The sequence below is a fragment of the Myzus persicae genome, unplaced genomic scaffold, assembly GCF_001856785.1.
Source record: "Myzus persicae strain clone G006 unplaced genomic scaffold, MPER_G0061.0, whole genome shotgun sequence".
NCBI lineage: Eukaryota > Metazoa > Arthropoda > Insecta > Hemiptera > Aphididae > Myzus > Myzus persicae.
Window position 1 is genome coordinate 518,797 of NW_019100471.1, and position 21,782 is coordinate 540,578.

Below are 21,782 nucleotides of genomic sequence, written 5' to 3' on the forward strand. Positions count from 1 at the left end.
TGGTTGTTGGAACTTTTAAATATTAGGCACATTGAAATTTTCAATAAAATCGTCCATTAAATAATGTAAAGTAAAAACATTCTGTGGTGTTCACATTAGAACAGAAGTGTATATCACAACTAGACACTCCTTGGGTAAAATTCAAGAATTTAAAAACATTGGATTTCATCAATATGTCACTATATAGTGACCTATATCACTGACTGTGGTACTTATATCGTACCAATCAGTTCGACGGCAAAAAATTGTCAACAAACCAAGTATATTCTGTGCACATAGTACGCTTCTGCTCTAAAAAAATAAATGCTCTTTGTATATACATATATATATGATACGAACTGGCGTTATTTATATTTTTATCATTACGGTTGACATATTTTTTTTAAAATTTATCTATATACTCGCGGATACGCATGTTTATGTGTGAAAATATAAAAGGTATATCCAATTAGCGGACGAAAACTTATATTATACGTTCGTTGCACCGCGCAGATTATATGTTACTCGCATTATGTACCTGTATGGATGTATGATAATATTATACACATAATAATATGTGTATACTGTTTAATGGCCGACCTAACTGGTTGCAATCATCCGTGGACTGCAGCTGTCATCTGCAGTTGCTGGTACCGATATATATATATATGTAATATTATAGATACTTAATTATTTTACCGATGAAGAGAGAAGAAATTTTTTTTCGATATTCTCTTAACAGAATAATAATTATCATACAATGTAGCTTATAATCATATATAACAATATATACATCATGAGTGCCGAAACTTTTTTTGAAAGAGATCTACTAAGAATATTTTTGTTGTGTAAGAATAGATTGACGCACAAACAATATTTTCATATTTTTTATAGTCTTTGTCACTACGATATTTAGAACAAAATATATAGGTTCTTATGTTTATGAAAAAATAAAATATTAAGTTATCTAAAAATCAGTGTTTAACATAAAACGTCTAAATAATTTCAAAATAAATTAACATTGTAGGTACTGCAGTTGGTGTAGAAGAATGTCTTTGCATACATCGTTTACCAGTTAAATTATAATCTGGCCTTCTGGGAAAAGTTGTTAACTACTAAATGAAGACTCTGCGCTAAATGATCATCAGAAAGTGTTGTTCGTCAGCTCGGTATTCAGCTTTTAAGACTTTCATGTAAGAAAATGTTATGTCACACAAACAGATTAAGCCGAATATGTAAGTACAACTCAGTTTATAATTGTATCTACTAAATTTATGGTAATAATACTAATAAGTTCTAACTGTGGGGGATCGACTTTGAAAACGTCAGAGATTGATCTTTTGGCCACCCCTGCGCCCTGATATACATAGTAATATGATATATATACTTTATAATACACATTTATTTAATAATATATTGAACGAAAGACGACGCTCAGCGACTTGACCCGAGGGCCACCGATTTATTATAATCTATTTAATATGTGCATGATTATTAATGAACCCTTATAACACATATTTGTATACATAAACATGCACATTGCACACACATATATATAGCAGCAGCCGCCGCCGCCGGCAAGTGTCCGTATACACTATACATACTCATAACGTATATATTATAATAATATTATTATCGATTCGATTGGCGCCACCGCGGCAGATAAATCGTTTTTTGTCGTTGGGGCTAATGTGGAGAGCGCGTAGCGCAGTAGATATACAATAATAATTAATAATATATCCACAGCTATTAATTTTATCACGGAGCCCTCGATAAAACTACATAATACATGATCTAAGTATAATCCGCAACCGAGAAAATTGGCGAAAATAACGGTTAAAAAAAAAAATTTACAACCACTTAAAATTTACTATATTGATTCTGAGCAATTCTAAGAATATTTGTTTTATTGTGATGTATAATTATTTTTAAAACTTGTATGCGTTTTTGTCTGTATTTCTTGAGATTTTTATCGATAAAATTGATGCGTACTTACACTAAATATAAAAATGACAAACTGCTACTCAATTATTTACGGTGCACTCGTTGTCATTAAATCGATTAATGGAGTTTTTGTTATAATTATAAGTGTTTAAAATGTATCGATGTTAGGCATTTGAATATCTAGCCGACTTTTATAACTAAAGTGACATAACCTATTCAAATAGGATTAAACTTTTAAAAAAGTTAGAGCGTATTTAAGCTTTGAGAATTTATGAGAGTTTGTTTAAATAAATTGAAACGTTGAATTATTTTTTATTATCTTTTAAGATATATAATTTTCAACCATCTCCCTCAGAATGTCTTATTATTAATATTTATTGAGTTTTTTATCAACACTATCATGTGTTCGTATTAATCATTTAAAATATAATCGATGTAGGTATCGGTTATTTCCGGGTATTGACTATTGACGATCCATCCGCTTCTAAGCCGTTTATAAGTCCTAACTCTTTGATCTAATTTCTGTCAGCCGTATACAAATATGTACTCAAAACGACGATTTTATCGGCTGTGGCTTGTATCTAAATTGTATCTGCAGTATACTATTATACACGTGATTTTATAATAAAATAATGAATTATCTTATTATTACCACAATCGGCCACAGCTGAGTTTTTTTTTTGTTTTGTCGCAAATTTAGGTACCGCTTTTAATCGGATGTATAATATTATTATTTATATGAATCCGTTTTCCACGCTCGAGTAACCACTATATTTTTTATTTTTTACGCGTATCACATTTAGGTACATAGCCGTATGGGCACCACCAAAAGTAAAATAAGCGATTGTAACTTTTACTTTTTCGTCGTCTAGAACATGTCGTACATATTATGTTTACCTCGCTATAATATACGACACTGCACGCGCGCGTATTCAATTATCGAAATTGTTATGACATTTTCAAATTGTGAAACCGAAATGCAAATTAGGACTGTATAGGTATAGTTTGCTGAAATCGATAAATTTATATCAAAAGAAAAATAATACTTACAGTGTAACTGCAATCACGCGTTTCGACGGTCAATATATTATATTCTTGGTGTTTTTAAGACCATACACAAAATCGCAATGTGTATACGTGTTATTATAATTTCGTTATATTATAGACACTTCCCAAGGCCCCAAAACATAAGTTGCGGTCCAGACTGTGAATAAAACTGCAATGGAGTTTTTGATTTTTGTGGGATCGACATCAGAGGCAAGGTGGTCATTGCAATCGGGTTTTGGACATTCTCACGTTATATTATACTGATGATACGAACACTTTAGAAGACAGTTTTCGATTTTGCAAGAAATATAGAGCAAGGCTCGTTTTACCTGTAGGGTGTGTAATATATTGTTTTCAGTGGCGTAGCCGGTGGTGGGGGTTGAGCAAAGTGGTCATACCCAAGATCTTCCGTATTTTTGCCAAATAGAAAAAGAAATATTAACCAGTCTTTTATAAAAAAATCTCCCAGAAGAAAGAAAGTATTAGATCGGACGCTCGAGACAACAATACCTAAACATAAATAAAAAGTTGTTAAAATTGTTATTATCATTTCAGTGGGATAAATTCAATATCTTAATATTATTTATTTGGCCTCATGATAAATATAAGGGTATATACAGTACTAACAATACAAATTTGATTTTTATAAGGTTATTTATTGCCTATCGCCCTTTTCAGAAATCTTAGGTAGGTACGCAACTGATATTGTATGTAAATTCAAAATTCTATCGAAAATTAAACAACTATAATATATAGAATGAACACTAGCATCGAACGAAAACATTTTATCAAATATTTACCTATATGGATATGGCTATATGTATATTGTAAATCAGTATTTCTCGGTCTGCGCGAGTGTACAGCTTACTGAGATATCGCGGGACAAGTTGAAAAGGTTAGTTTGGAGGAAAAAAATATTTAGTTGCCCTTGTGCAGCGGATCGAGAAATCATCAACTGGCACAAACACATCACGACATGCACAGACATATATTATAATAATGAAAATAACAAAATAATATAAGTAATACTATTATATTGCAGAGTACACACACACACACACACACACACACACACACACACCGCATATCAAATCTGGACCGGGCGCGGTTTTGAGCTTATCTGCTCGCACTAACACACGGACGATAATATTATACATAATATAATAATATTTATTGACCCGTAGTAATAGTAATAATAATAATAATAATAATAATAATAGTACTCGCTTATCGAAACCAGTTCTGACTGAGAGCTGATATTTTCCTGTTTTCAAACCGCATCGCGTTCTACCCGCGAGTTATATATATACATTACAGCGTACCTATAAAATTGTAATAATTAAACACAATATTATTATTTTTGTTTTTAATTACCTACCACGTGTCGTAAAAAATAAGAACGGGAGCGCGCTCGTGTGCATAATAGGCGTGCGCGAAATTTGTGATTCGACGCGCGAAGTGTACAACAGGTACATATGCAGGTATAACTCCTTATCTAATATTATTATTATTTTTATTATAATATATATTATATCAGTACTATATTTTGTTTGCGTCTGTTATTTTTTTCGTCGATTTTTTTTTTTTTAATTAAAAACGACTCTCGTCGCCTCGCGTTATAATATAGCCTACACTCTACCTATATTATAATATAGTCGGCCAAACGATTTAAATGTAGGTTATCAAAATAATAATATAATCACGCTACGACCGTTTCTGCGCTTAATCGCTGCCTGCCCCGTTTACGCGTTTATAGCGTCCTATATACGAGCATAACATCATTATCATATACGATATACCAATATTATTATGGGTATATGCGGTAGCATTTCAAGGATATCGTCTTGTCGCCGCCCGCCCTGCAGCCGCGGACGACGCTCTCGCTGCAGATCGCGACGAATTCATTTCTTACGTTTTTTTTTCAACTGTCAAATAATAATATTTTTAATAATAACATAGGTAGTCATTAAATTGCCGCATACCTAAATAGTGCAGCATAGCAATAGTCGTGCGTCCACGTGTATGACTGCAGAAACGACATAATAATTATAGCTAGTACAGCGATCAGAAGTGATTTTCGGGTGCTCGCGAACATATTGTAACGCGAACGAAATACGATATTATTATATTGTCGGATAATAAATTATTATACATGATAAAGCTACGATTTTGACACAACATATTATAAACTGACTATTGCTACCGCCGGACACATAATATTATAATAGCCTGCAGTCTAGTCCCGACTACCTCGAGGAGGTGAAATAAAATTTGTTTATCACGCACGCGCGTTATTTCGAGCTATAGGACGTCGAGTAAACAACACGAATAGATATAACTTCGAGGGACAAGACGATGAAAATATTCGTTCAAATTATTGTCGAAACTCGGCTGTAATATTTAATATATCTGCAACGTTCAATAGTCGTTTAAGAGGACACCACACAATGCTGTTTCCGCCTTGTACTAAAATTTATATTCAGCAGTTCCAATTTTGTGTAGTAACCTATTAATTAATAATAGAGTACATGAATTGACCTAGTATCAACTTTTAGGTAAGAACATTATCGCAGTGTTTTCGCTTGGGTTTTGTATGATATTTCAATTTTTAAGCTAATTACGAGTATGTAAATAATATTATACAGTTTAACAATTCTCATAACTCGTTTACAGAAAATCAAAATATTGTACAAATCGCATCATGTGAAAAAACATAATATCATAATAATATATTTTCTTATACCTTTAAGTTTGACAATAGCGGTAAATTCACCTCAATGCATAGGTCAACTCAGCTGTTGTTAGAAGTAGATAATAACTACACAAAATTGGAACTACTGGAAACAAATTTGCCATTGCATATTACGTACGTTTGTAAAACGGACCGACAACACATATTATGTAGGTGTGGCGTCCTCTTAAAGGATTTGGCGAGAGCACCACAATAACTATACCAGCAATAGATATGTAGTGTATATAATAATTGGATGTATATGTATATATATGTATAAAACATTTTTTTATTACGCAGACAAAATATTTAATTAATCGTATATAATTCGTTCCGATAGAAAAAAAACTTGATACTATATAATATACTTACACATACGTTAAAATATGTAACGCGTATTATTAACACATGTACCTACTGCACATTATTATAATAATGCGCGTGTATTATACGTATACATTGCTAGCGTACCTATATCTTTATATTATTATGTGTGTACGTTTTCTTTTTAAACTGTACAAGGTCATAAAATGTATGTTTATTTTTTTATTATCCGGTAATTTATGGCCATTAAATTTTCTGCGGGTGGACGTTCGAATGCTAAAGTAATTAAAATATTTGTATTTGTCATGCGGCAAGCCGCCTTGCGTATCGATCGGGTCCCGCGGGTTTCATAGATCATCGCGACCATCATAATATACGTACCTACAGTATGCACCTTTATACAATATCATACCACATAGCTATACTATATAAGGTATACATATTTATATACCTATAGGTAGATGCTCCGCACGTCATTCTACATAATATAAGAACCCTTTCTCGTGGTATAAAATCTATCACTCGTTAGCGAGATGCCTACACGGTTTACCCTACGAAATAACAACAACGGAAACGGTCGTCCCGCAAATACGACGTTCGATATAATATGTACGTATATATATATATATACATAGACAGCCTTTATAAACTGCAGTCGATTATAATACGATGCATATGGATATGGGGGTACCTTCCCTGCCCGTGTAATATAATTTATATTTTATACAAATGATTATTATAATAACTACATATTCTTCGGGGCTTCTCTGAGAATTCAATGTTTTATTGCATATCGATGAATGCGTTATTCAGCAGAGTTCGAAATATGTGGGATACACATATGATACATACAATGTATTACCAGCTCATTTTAAGTACCTATAGGTATACAATTTTACTTCTCATATATCTTTGCATAATTTGTCAGCATGTTATAAACGATGAGTATAACTGTTTTTATTGCATACCTATATTTAGAAAAAAACATTTCGGATTAAAAGTTTTATACTATATCTAATATATACCTATAATATTTTAAAGTAAAATTGTTACCAATTTTAAATATTTTTACCTGTATACTTATGTTTTATATCTTTTGCTCAATAATAATAGATATATCGTGTTTTGTTAAAATTAATTTTTTTTTATATTAATACATTTCAAGCCATAACCATTATAATGTATATTTATTTGATTAAGTTTATTTTGCATATTATCACATAAATATTGGTACATATTTCCTTAATTTTTAATGAAGCATATTATATTTTGTATTATTTTTGTACATTGAAAATTCTTGCCCTACTCGCAATAGTATCTACCTAAAACTATTGTAAAAATATGTTTTTTAGAATAACTATAGACTATAGTTATAACTGCGCTGGTTAGGTTAGGGTTTACGTTTCCGCGGCGCCGTCGGTTCAAAACTGAAAGAAAAAAATAAGGTTAGGGTTTAGGTTAGAATGGGACAATATAACTGCTACCGCTTTGCCTATAACTGCACGTTAAACACTTATACTATATGGTGGATAACTATGAAAAATTGCTGGTTTACTTTGTTTAAAACATTTTTTTTGTCAATCTCAAATACGGTTTTAATTTAAATCATAAATTATTTATCGATTTTATAAGATTATTACTATAAAATATGTTTATTGGATTTTTCGAAAAAGTTGGTTCATAAAGAAGGTACAATAAGGCAAGCATAATATAGTAGTAAAATGTTTGTTGAACATCCTTCTCATACATTTAGTCGTCTTGTGCAATCGTTTACTCGAGAGTACAGTCTTATCACAGCTATTATTGGATAGGCATTGGATGTATGCATCCGCACCTGATGTCCGGTCCTTGCATCTTGAAAGTTAATAAATACAATATTATTATCGGTGATTCAGGTTGCATGTCAAGAAACGATTTGCCTCGTAGATTATAGTATGCAATTACTATCTATTTTGTGTATTCTCTTATAATAATTTCCTCTCTCAACACTCTCTATATATATTTATATATATTTTAATAGATTCACGTAAATGCCGCTGCACAGGGTCGTCTACATTTCGTAACTCAACATTCTAACGACCCTGTGTGTATCGAAAAAGTTATACTCGCTCCCCATATCGCCATAATAATATAATCGCATGACGCGAGTACAAGCCGTATTGGTAAATTGTATGATATATTATTTTATATAATCGTGCGTTAGACATTTAAAAAATTTAAAAATTTAAATTGTTTTAACTCTTATTAGAAATCAAACAATATATTATATATCTACATATTTTGTACAATAATACAATGCGACACGAAAAAAAGAAGGTTCCACCCACTTCAGAAGACACTATACTACACGGTCAGAGTATATACGTAAAATATAAATATTTTTTTCTGTTTCAATTGCAGAAATCGTTTCCGCTTCGAACGATTACGCGGCGGTAAGTACTTATATAAAGCGTAGGTATATTAACCTATAGGTAACTCGGTTACGTAGATATACCCATACAGCTGTATATATACAACTAGTTGGGTATGCGTCGCGCGAGTGTCGGCCGCCAACGGAATCTTTGCTGCGACGCGCGCGTGCAGTCTGTGTCGCTAGGACCGGACGCGACGCGCGCGCGTTTCGCAAGCGGCCCGCCGCCGCGGCCGGCTCTCGGTGAAAACACGAAAAAATATTATTATTTTTTTTAAAAATCATCACACACGCCAAACCGTTCGAGGTCGTCGTCACTCGGCTTGCTGCAACCGGGGGTCCCGGGGCCGCGACGTTGCCAAGACACGTTGCCCGGACGCGGCAAACTCTCTGTAGGTATATACCACACGTACCACGTTCACATATCATATATTTCGTACATATTATATGCGTTACATAGGTAGGTGTACAGCCCCGTTCGACTCGCGGGCGAGCACGAGGTCTACGCGTACATGTACTTTGGCTCGGAGCCATCTCCGCGGTCGGCACGCGCGTGTTGCAGTGTTTTTTCCTTCTCGCGTATCATATTATGTATTCTACTATTTCTTTCTTTCCACTTTTTATTTCGTCGCTTTTCTGACGTACCGATCCCCTCGCAGCCTTTTCGACACACCTGCGATTGGCCAAGTCTTGAAATATATGTATACAAATACCTACGACGGCTTTGGCGGCAGCGTTTTTAGCGCTCTCCGCCCTACCTCCTCCCCACAACACCACCCCACATCACCAAATCGAACGCGCTCACCCCGGATCCCGCTGAAGACTGCTGCAGATGCTGCTGCTGCTGCTGCAGTTCCTCCGCCGAAAACCATATAGGTACCAAAACTCACATAACCGGATTTCATAAATATTTTATAATTAATACCGCCCGTTGATGCACCTGTACCTACGCCACAAGTTATAATAATATAATATGTGGGTACCTACTATTTTTCTTACTACTATACATGTTCCAAGTAGTATACATGTTATGATCATACTAATACACTACCACACTACTACAACCATACCTGCAGCTGCACTAAGATGGCTCGATGAATTAATGGGCATTCACCGTTATTGATCAACCATTATAGGTATTAATTATTATAATAAAAATTCGCAACGTTTATATAATTGCTTTGTGCTCACGTATGTAACATAATAGCCGCTTCACAGACCCGAAGTGCTAGAGGCGTTTATATCATGAATACCTACGTATATATAAGAAGTAAACACGTGTAAGCTCAGACGTCTGACATAATATAGCCGATTTTAGAATTGCCATCGTATATACTCCATGTCCAAGCGTCGTGCTATTATCTTTACCACTCGCACCCGAAATATATCCTGAGGTTCGGACACTATGCCTGAATATTATAAACGTTTGACTTTCGTAGAAATACCTGCAAGAGTTAAGTTTTGATCATCTACCACCGCCTAACTACCGCTAATCCACTCAACACATAATTGCAAATTAATATACCTAGATTAATATACCTAGTTTACGACTTTATTGGTATGCGACTACAGTTTAATATGTACATAACAAAAAGCGTAGTTTAAAATATTATTAGTGAGTGATTAGTAAATAACAAGAAATTCTAGGTAAATTGAATACTTCATTTTACGAAAATTCTCCTCTAATTTATAATGATAGCCAATAACAATGTTTAGGTAGTTATTAAAATAATGTTAAATATAGGCATTTAGTTTTATGCAGAGACGTGTTCAACTAATTTTAATGTTAGTTTTGTATGTTTTTTTACCATATGATTTGTTTGTTTTTGTATTACTAATATTGTTCTCTAAAGCAGTACGGCGTTTATTCTAATAAATAATTTATTACTAAATCGTAAGACGATGTGTCGTTATTCAAAACGTGTATCAATATGCATATCAAAAAAATATTTATTACACTAAATTACAACGAGATTTCTTTTCATATGAAACAACTATAATATTATAATAACCTTAAAAAATCTGAAAAAAAAACAAACTCCAGATTGTAGAAATTTTTAATAATTTTCAAACGCTTTTGTGCGTAAAGGAAATGAGTGATTAGCAACTACACGCGTGACGGTGAAAGATAATAATATAATTATGATCTAATTAGCTACATTTGCGATGGTAAAATTCTGGAGGATGTTACGTAAAGTAGAAAAATTCATTTCAAATTCCGATTTAATTCAACTTCCACGAGTTGTGGTGCGTTATAATTTACAGGAAGGTACGTCTTGTTATAGTATTATATTATGGTCACATAATTAGACACCGCAAGTCGGCAGAATACGAAAATTTTCAAGTGCTTATTTTCGATTGTTATTGATTAGTATTTATACTCGAATATTGGTAGAGATATTGCCATTTTCGATTTAAGCGTATATCTAGGTGAATACGTAAGCAACTGGTCGCTTTACCTAAGCCGAATGGATGCAAATTGATAAATATTATGCTTAGGTGTACCTATAAATACGAAGGTAATATTATCATTATAGCCGACGACGCTATGCGATATCCTAACGAGCGCGCGCTCGGACTGGGAACTACTCGATGACTTCCGTAGCAGTCACGATCGATTATCGATCCTCCCAACGACGGTCGAACAACAAATAATAATAATTACACCCGGCGAGCACCATCATTTAATAGTATATTGGTATCGGTTGGTATGCATAGCCAGGTATCGTGAGTGTTTATTATGGTATATAAGAGATGAGAAGAGATTCATTCACGACAGACGATCGAGCGGCGACCGATTCTCTTTCTTAAAACGCGCGGAACGTATTATAATAATAATAATAATAATAATAATAATAATACATTATATCTACCTACCTACCTACCTATAGGTATACCTAGTATATACCTACTGCGATGCTATTATCATTTATAAACTGCTGCTGCAGAGTTTGGGCGGACGAGGGCGGCAAATCGACTGCCACCGTATTACTCACTCTCTCTCCTCTGATGTAGACGGTTTTGCATTAAACGAAGATTTGTCTAATCCTTCCGCGGGCGATCGCCGCTCGTACAAAGATGCCATTATATTATTACTATTATTATTACTATTATCGTACGCAGCGGCGGCGGCAGAACACCGGACCGATGTGTTTTATCAATCGCGCGTATCCTCGTGCAGATATAATATTATTATAAATGGAGCCCATTAATCGTGCTCACGATAATTTATATTACTCGTGTTATTACAACGTATACGCAGTCTTTCATTATTATAGAGGTAATGGCTGCACCGCGATTATTGTCGTCAATCATTTTAGCGCGTCTGGCGATCCGAATCGTGTAATACATATTAGCTATATATATAGATATATACAGAGGCCATGCAAATATGTATGGGACTATTTAACAGGAGCTTGTAAATTTGTATTGATTGTAATCAGTATTTTTAAGTATGTGATACTTGAGTAAAATACGTAGATACATAAACCTTTTATTAAGTAGTACTCCCAATAATACGCTCCATAAGTATCGCAATATATGATTTAAATTTTCTTCGAAAAATGTATTTTCTCAAAATAAAATACTCACTTTCAAATATATTTGCACTCTCGTTTTATACATTTAATATTTTCAATTTAATTGCATTAAAAAATAAGTCAAGAGATCAAATTTAATTTTAAAAAATGGCATTGAACGCTTTTGCCAATTACATTTTTTTCTTAATATTTTTCAATTGATATTTAAATAATATGATATAGACTAAAACCTTTTCAAAATATTATAATATATATCGCTGGTACACTAGTACTACTGTCTACTGGTAACAGTATATCAAATTAATTTGAAATATGTTCTTATACTCGTTCTTACTATGTGTATAATATGGAATCTCGATAACTCGAATCGGTCGGAGACAAAATTATCGTGGTCCCACTGCATAATATTTCTTCAGTTTTAATAAAATTAAATCTCGAAGTAATAATTTCTATGCACATCGCGCCTGTTATGATTTTAGTAACCATGATTTCAGGGAAAATGTTCATTTACTGAAAAACAGATAATCACTGAAAATGTAACTTTGAACTTGACTTTTAACGCCAGACGTGTCGAATACAAATGCGATTTTATAATTTTTATTTGGAAATTATATAGCGGGTACAAGCAGTGTATTATATTATTAGTATAAGTGTAATAATAAAAACAAGATGTATTTATAATATTAAATTGACGTGACAACATTATGCATAATATGGTACCTATATAAATATTCTCGCGTACATACTTATTAATTCGATTTATAAATAGCAGTTACGTTTATGTTTTATAATACATAATATAAGATTCCATTACCAGTCTAAAATACAGTACAAATAATCGTGTTTTTTTACCATAAAAATATAGTTACCTATCTACAATAATAATAATAATAATAATAATATGCAGTACAGGTTACTTACCTATACCTAGGTCCTAGGTAATCGAGTCTACTGCAGGTTTTATTAAAAATGGATTAATGGTGCTGCGGTGCTCCGTGCGGCAATCGAGGAAGTATTATAATATTAATATATTATTAATTATTATATTATATTTGTATTGATAGTAACATAATTATTGTTGTATCCAACAAACCACAAGATAATATATTATATTAAATTATGTCGTACGCGACCTTTAAACCGCGTTATTTGACGTTTACTTATACACAGGTATAAAATATAATATATAATGACACGATATCCTAAGGAGGTTAAGTTCGCGCTGCCGAAGCAACAGCAGCAGCAGCAGCGTTTAAAACCGCGAGTAAACCTATTACCTATAATATTATACCTATACGTCACGTTCGTATATACATTATAAACATTACCAATATCAATAAAATCCGTTCAGCGTGTGTGTGAGTGTGTATAAACGTTCACTGCAGTTGCGATCACCCAAGGCCGACTAGACGCGTGGAAATGTTGTTATATCCAATTTTTAACCCGATCCAAGCAAATAATAAGGGGGCCAAGATCGTTGGGAAATCGAACCGTGAAACCGAAAGCGTACGGACACACACACACACACACACACACTCACACACACACACGCACGCACACACTCGAGTAACGCGAAAATCGCAGACCGTCGTCGTGATTTACAGCTATAGGTATAATATGATATGGGTACTACAGTGTTATTAGTTATTACGCATTGTAAATAAAAATATTTATTTAAACTTTGCAGTCCCAAATTCCAAATGGTTTTTTTTTGTTTTGCCTTCGACACGATCTAAATAAACTCGCGTAGGTACACATTATTATAAATACATCGAACTTAATTAAAACGTAATTACACCCGAATAGATATAAACATTGTATATATATGTATCTATAAAATATAATATTACGACTGCAGGCATCGTAGTCTCCGAAAGATTATATTATATATTAATATCGTAATACTATTCGAAACGTGGCATAAATATTATTATGTTTAATATTTAATATTGTCAATTAAACTCTATATATTACTTACAGTTAGGTACATATTATTATACATACGAATTTAATAGCGTCCGAAGATATTAAATATTTACATATTATTAGCTTATAGGTATATATTATTATAACGACAGCGCTTACCTTATATGCCTACAGGCTATCGCGTTTATATTTAGGTATATGATGTACTTTACGAGATGTAACTGAGTGTGTTTGTTGGGGGAGGGGGGAGTCCTTATGGCCATCCGACGTGGATTCACGCACTTGAATTTTTACTATCTAAATAAGAAAGATTGCTGGAAGACATTTTTTTTATAATATTCAAAACTCGAACAGTTTATTATAATTACCTACTGCATAATGTTATTTCTCACATTACTTTTTTTCGTCGGAGCCATAATGTAACTGCTATGATAGGTACCAATAACAAACTGCGTGACAATAATATAGATAATTATAGACGATAATCGATGATATTACAAATTACGAGATTTACCCATACAATTTATGATTTTAAAGAACATCAGTTTACAACTGCAGATTAAAGTAATGCTTGGGGTTGTTAAAAAGGAGACTTCAGCTGTATCCCACCACCTATCGTTGTCGCCAATATCTTGCCCGATTTTTATAACTTATAATTATTATTTGTATCATTGTTATTGTATTATGATGTGGAACGATTTCAAATATTATTCAAATCTGAGCAATCACGAATTAAAACAAAGTTATAATATTATGTAGGCATTGGTTGTCATTATCTAATTTTGAGTTCTGGATTTTTAAATAAATATGTAATTGAAATATGTTTGAAAAAATGTGAAGCCAAGTGTTGGACGTAAAAATTGCATACTAATATGTACGCCTTTTAAAAAAGTTTAACATAAAATGTCCCTGCCTATAACTTTGTATAAAATATGAAGACGAGGAAATATGGTTATTTCGTTTATTTTTCTATATACTTGAAACTGTATAACAGACTACCCTTAAATAATATATAGTTGAGATGAGAACAATCTATATACATACATAAACGCATGTATATAATTAAAGGAACCAATAAATAATACATAAGACCTAATCGAAGATATTTTAATTGTGCCAAAAACTCCAATCTCCCTTTTTCTGTATATTTATGGGTGCGTATAATTTTTTGTATCATATTGTTATATAAACTTATAGAGATCAATTAAATTCTTAACATTATGACGTATATTATTCAAGCACCCTTAATGGAAAAACAGTTAGATGGACAACAAAATTCGAGGTTTAAGCACCTGGAAAAACATTATTTTTGGTGGTAAATTAAATGGATCACAATATGTGTCCATCTGAATCTCAAAGTTATCTGGTAGAATAACTCCCGGAACCAGATTCGTCCAGTTATAATATTTAAATCGCTGTTACGTCCAGTTTTAAGCATACGATATTATTATACAGGTACTTAAACGTATCAGTGAGACGATATCAATATGCAAGGACGTGTAGCTAAGACGATGTTTGGCCTGCTCACACTCCATACTTCTAATCCCGGCACTTCTTCCATTGTGCCTGCACATTATTAGTACCTATATAGGTTAGGTATTCGCAAAAATTTGAAGTTTTTCGGCAGAAGTTCGACAGCTCTCCCCGCAACGGATCGTTGATTTTTCCGTTGGTTATATGCTCATCGGTGTTGAGACTAATCAAGAAAAAAATAACTCGTCAGATTATAATATACCTATTATTATCTTGTCTAAACAACTATTGTGTGCTAGTAATCTAGCTAATTAGATAAAAAATGTCCTAATATCGATTAACTTAATTATAACAGTTTTCAGTAAAATATTATTTTCTTATGAATTATAAAATTATTATATTTTTTTAAAACTTTTTTATCAGAGGACTATACCTAATCAATTGGTACGTGTATATCCATTTCCTTCCAGCAAAAAGATAAAATACTGAATAATGAATTCGAAACGATAAAATCAAGATTTTGTTTATTTTTAGTTGTGAAATTTCTTTGCTATTTCAAAATTAATAATTATAGGTTATAGATTTTTCAAATTTTACGCGATTTAAATGCACTTTAAATTTTGAGCTTTTCAAAATTCTAAAATGATTATAATGTTGGATTTTAAGACCTGAAAATACCTAATTCCTAAAGGCTAAAAGAACGTCACTCTTATTAGTCTTATTTAATTCAAATAATCTTAAAAGCACAGTGAATTGTGCAAGGTCAAAACTTTCAACTTATGTTTGGTCCAAATTGTTTGTATTAATTTTAATCACATCTTGAAATTTAATAATTAAGAGGACGTTACACCGACATATTTTGTTGACTCCGCGCTTCGTATACAAGTAGGTAACATACCAAGTAGATATCTCAGCAGATCATGTTTACTCCGTTAGTTTAAAAATTAGAGTTAACTGACCTATTATAAAATTTAAAGGAAATATTATTATCTAAGCAATATCACAGAATTAAAATATAATACAGATTCTATGATATTGCCTAGATAATAATCTTACCTTTGAATCTTATAAGTTATAAGATATCAATTCAGTCTAATTTTTAAGCTAACCGAGCTAAATGTGATCTGCAGAGAGTAAAACTTTCTATGTTACGCACTTATCAGACGGAGACAACAAGTGTCGGTGTAACATCCTCTTAATTCTAATGAAAAAAAACTGATTTTAGCTCTCATAATAATATTGTCTAGATAAAAGTGAGATTGCATGTTTATCTTATATTTAAGTAAATATGTATCAATACATTTATCTGTTTTATATCTTTTGCAGATGTCATTTTTGTTATCTTTTCTCTGCGGACTGCCACACACATGGTTACAATATGATATCATTTTATGTATAGTTATAATAATATACATAGATAGTTTTTACAATTTTATTATCAACATCGAACCCTGCACATTGCACGTAAGTACTATCTTATTCTACAAGTATATAAATGCGGAGTGCTGGCCGGGTATAGGGTGCGAGTGTCGAGAATACCCCCCGCGTGGGTTTCTCCGACTACGACGTTTAAACTCACGATTTCCCCTTCTTTTGAAAAAAAAACCTCAAATACGCCCCGCCGGTGGTATTATAATCTTTATATATATATATTTATAACCGACGAACCACTATAATATCATAAGACCGTGTGTAATTTCCTATCGAAACCGATAACCCTCCCCCAACCCTCGGGTTGAGCACAGTCGTCGATCGCCGGCCCGGTGACATCTGCGGCGCGTCATCCCGCCATCTATTGTGCCCGCGCACCGCCGACTGCACCTGCGTTTTTCTCCAAAAATCTCGGAGTCGTGCGTTCATATATAGAATGTAACTCGTACGCACATTATAGGTATTATAGCTGTATATTGGTATGTATAAGTATCTGGTACAATATCGTATATAGTGTATATGGGACATGCCCTGCTGACCGGCGTCGTGTATGATTTGGATTTATGTGCCCCGAATTTTCAAATATCTAAACGACGCAATATAATATTATCGTGTGACCTGCGGCAAATCGCGATAGTCCCTAAAATAATCGTGTCTGCCTTATGTCCTGCTACCATCACTTCCAACGCCGGCGGTGCAGATGTCACTTTTTGGTTTCGATGTATCGCTTCTGTGGCAGATTTTAGATAAACTGCATATGAAATGTTAGATTTTTCTAGAAACTCTGAAACCGTGATCAGTGTTGTTTTTGAGAAATGTTATACTTTGATTGATTTTTAAGGATAGGTAGTAAACAAAAAACAACTCTAAAATCAAAATGGTCACATCTGGAATATAATATAAATAGAAGAAAAATTAACATATTTAAAATGTTGTCTCCGCCTACCACATACAGGAGGTTTGATTACTATAAGGAACAGAGTCGAATCGACTTCATCAAACACATGCCATAAAAGCTCTGAAGATTTATAAATGGAAAATTGTTCGAAATCGTTAATTTTGTATTATAATAAACCGTAACTGAAAATAATAAATTCTTCAAAAAACATCGTGAGACGTCAATATCATATAAAACTAAATTTACAACAATTTATAAGTATTTTTGTAAATAATCAACTTTTTCATAATATATTCGAATTTAGTTGAAAAGTTAATTAGAAAAAATGTATTATAATTTTCTATCGCATTCAAATTGAATGTGAACCTACAACAGGTACTTAACCTACATAATATTATTATATACTATAGTACAAGGGTGGCCAAACCACGGTTCACGTCATAGACTGATGCAATCATGCTGCTCACGTCCTATCGTAAGGCTTAAAACATTTTTACTAATATAGGTATAATACATGAAGACAAAATTATCCCATACAAAATTTAATCCGACATTATTGTACTCATTATTATACTATTTCACATTCTACACATTGTATTACATTTGATATTATCTTATTTAAGATAATAATATTGAGAACCTTTTAGTTTCTGCTCTTACATATTTTTCATTATACTGTGCGGCTCGCAACTTGCTTATCGCTGGCCACCCCTGCAGCTTTAATAGCACTATTATACGTGTACTGTGATTTTAAAGTGTTGAATATATCTTTTGCGGCTTATTATCGTGAAAGGTTATCTATTTTATATTTGAAACTATTATAGAATAATTATTGTTAACGATATCATTTATGCATATAATAATAATATGGTAATCTAAGATATATCACAGCAGCACTCCAACTTCGGGGTGCTAAGCTTTGCTGCTTTTACTTTTTTTTTTTTCCATAAACTGTTCACACTTATTGTATACTAGCTGATCCCGTGCACTTCGTTGGCCACTAAAAAGTTAATAGTTAATAAAGCTAACTATATAATATGAATAATACGTTTAATTTTATAATATAACGGTTAAAGTATACAAGTAATATCGTTACAACAATATTCAAATTATTTTCGATTATTAGGTATTTGTATTCGTTTTTTCGCATGTACAATGGCAACAATTAAATAAAAATAAACAAATATCAAAGACGCTATTCTGTTCTTTCAGTGATAATAAATAATAATAATAATTTCTTTCACAATAATTATTATTATATTTAATATATTATTATTATTATTATTATTTATTATAAACTAATAGCAACTATTTATAAACAAAAGTTTACATCGTAAATCTCAAAATCCCTGTTTGAGCACCTCCCGAGGTTGGACCTCTCCCTTTTTAAATTAGCCTATCTCCTTCCCAGAGGTCAAATCTCTATCTCTGTATCAAATTTAATCGCAATCGATTGAATGGTTTAGGAATATATAAAGGACAGACAGACAGACATTAATTTATATGTATATAGATTTTATAGGGTTTTGTTAGGATTAAACTAAATATAATTTTTTTTCTTCCACTTTGGCCTACATTAAACTAGCTGCAGCAACAAGTTTTGCAGAAAAATAAGGTAACGCATATATTTTCTTTTTTTTCATACATCTGAAATAACTAATTGGCTTATATATTATTATTATAGTATGATGTAATATAAACTATACAGCTGATTTTTGACAACTCGAATCGCAAGAGGAATATAAAGAAATTCGATTTAGGTATTTTTCGAGTTGCGGTATACCTTAAACTCAGATCAAAAACACTTCAGGTGATAAGAAAAAAATTTGAGTTATCGACGTTTTTGAGTTTTTGAGATTAGTGTTATCGAGACTCGGCTGTATACGGTTATACACACACACACACACACACACACACACACACACACACACACACACACACATACACACACATAAATATTGTGAAGTCGTGGAGTAAAATCCGATGTCGGATATAATAATAATATTATTACTATTATTAGGTACACCTATACCATATTTGTGTACACATATAATAAAATGTACCTATATACCTAAAATATGTATAAAATATTAATATACAACTACCTACCTGTAGTAGTATACCAACCTACTTGCAGCACGCGCCGTATATATATCCGTGAGCGGCGGCGGCAGTCGTATATACCTAATATATATGTTATAGTCGCAGCGTAAACGCTAGAAACTTATAACTTATAACTTATACATTATATACGAGATATATACCTATACCTATATATATAATACATTGTATATACATTTACAGCTATATATATATATATATACGCGTGTGAGTGTATAATATATGTCTGTATATGTAACTGTATAATATGTAAGTGAGCGCGCCGCTTGCTCGGATAATCGCCGCGGTATAAATATATAATTATTCCGCGGGGAGATATGAGTTTCTCGGATGTCAAAACGACCCGGTGATTTGTAGCCACGAGCGCTGATCCCAAGGCTCTCCGCCGCGGAGTGCGCGCACACGTATGTAACACACGGTCTGTATACCTACACTCACCAACTACGACTTCGACACACACACACACACACACACACACACGCGCGCGCGCGCGCGCGCGCCCGTCCGTATTTTTACGGTGAAAAAAAAATGTTTTTAAAATAAAAAGGTGTGATAATGACGGTTTGCCTAATCGTTGGCACAGGTGACCGGGTGACGTTGCCAACGGCGGACATTATAATATTATTATTATATGTGTTATGGATAAATATACATATATATATATATATATATATGTGTGTGTGCAAGGACCACTTGGATTTTATATACGTATATAATATATATTATAATATTATGTGTGCGTGTGTGTGTTTTTTGAATTTTTTTTCCGTTCGTTTCGCAATCGCGAGCTATAAAAATAATAATAATAATATTTCGGGTCGACTTTTGACCGCGCGGAAAGCACGCCCGCCACCGCTGCACGTAGCCCAACTATATACCTGCATATATATGGTCAAGTTATCGATTCGACCGCTCGGAAAGTATATAAATCGTGTTTGTGTGTGTGTGAGTGCTAGTGTTCATAGCTGGTAGCGTGTGGTCATGTGAGGTCTATACCAAGTTTAGTTTCCGATTATATGCTGCAAGTACCTATATGACATTCTTTTTGTTTTTCGAAATCATTTCGGCGCATGTACCCGTCTTCACCATGCTTCTGTATATAATAAAAGATTAAAAGATTTGTTTTAACCCTTTTGCTACTCATATCGTTTTTTTTTTCTATTCGAGCAATGAATCTGCATTTTGGTACCTCTACATAGGCATAGGCCGCAAAATCTTGAATTTATTGTAAGACGTTTTGTTAGCACACGGTTTGAATTATGAAACATTTATTATCCGGTTTAGAACTTTTATCTTGGCATTTTTGATTGTATTTATTTTACACCATTTTTAGGTCACTTGTACAGTTTCTGTCAGTTACATGAATTTACAAAAAATAATAATTTATTTAAATTTATTTTATAAAATATTGTTTGCATTACACGCAGCCCGTGTTTTTTTTAATTTGTAAACACCTACCTTAATAAATTTAGTTTATTTTTCCTTATGGACATGAACACATAGTCCTTTCTTTTCAATAACAGTTGATATTTTTTTAATCTTTTGATATTTTTGGCTTTTTAGACATTTGAACAAATTTTCTAAAGTAGTATATTGTGCATCACGGAACACACATCCCTTCAAAATAACGTATCACTTAAACCGAAACAAATAGCAAATATGTATGATTTAATGAGGATGTTCGAGAGATGATTTATTTTTCCGGTATATATTAAGCATATTATGTGTATACTGCACGCGAGAGATCCGTTAGTCTATCGTCCCGGTTCCTAAGTTCTAGAATCCAAACGCACTAGGAAATATTTAACAGTTACACGTAAGAAGAAATTCAAAATTTTTAACCTTAATCTTCGTTGCACATTAATAATATTACCTGCCTGGTGACTGCACTAAAATTGTACATGCGATACAGGTACAATGTATCGAAATAAAATACAATTATTATAATAATAATTAACA

At 32.8% G+C, this 21,782-nt stretch overlaps 1 long non-coding RNA gene across 5 annotated transcripts in view; it reads left to right on the forward strand.

The window, feature by feature from the left end:
- Window positions 1-974: 974 nt before the first annotated feature.
- Window positions 975-21,782, forward strand: part of LOC111026454 — a 65,314-nt gene continuing 44,506 nt past the window's right edge. For all 5 annotated transcript variants that reach the window (XR_002603702.1, XR_002603699.1, XR_002603701.1 and 2 more), the window contains exons 1-2: window positions 975-1,214; window positions 16,700-16,837. This is a non-coding gene — a long non-coding RNA (uncharacterized LOC111026454). The remainder of the gene's footprint in view (window positions 1,215-16,699; window positions 16,838-21,782) is intronic.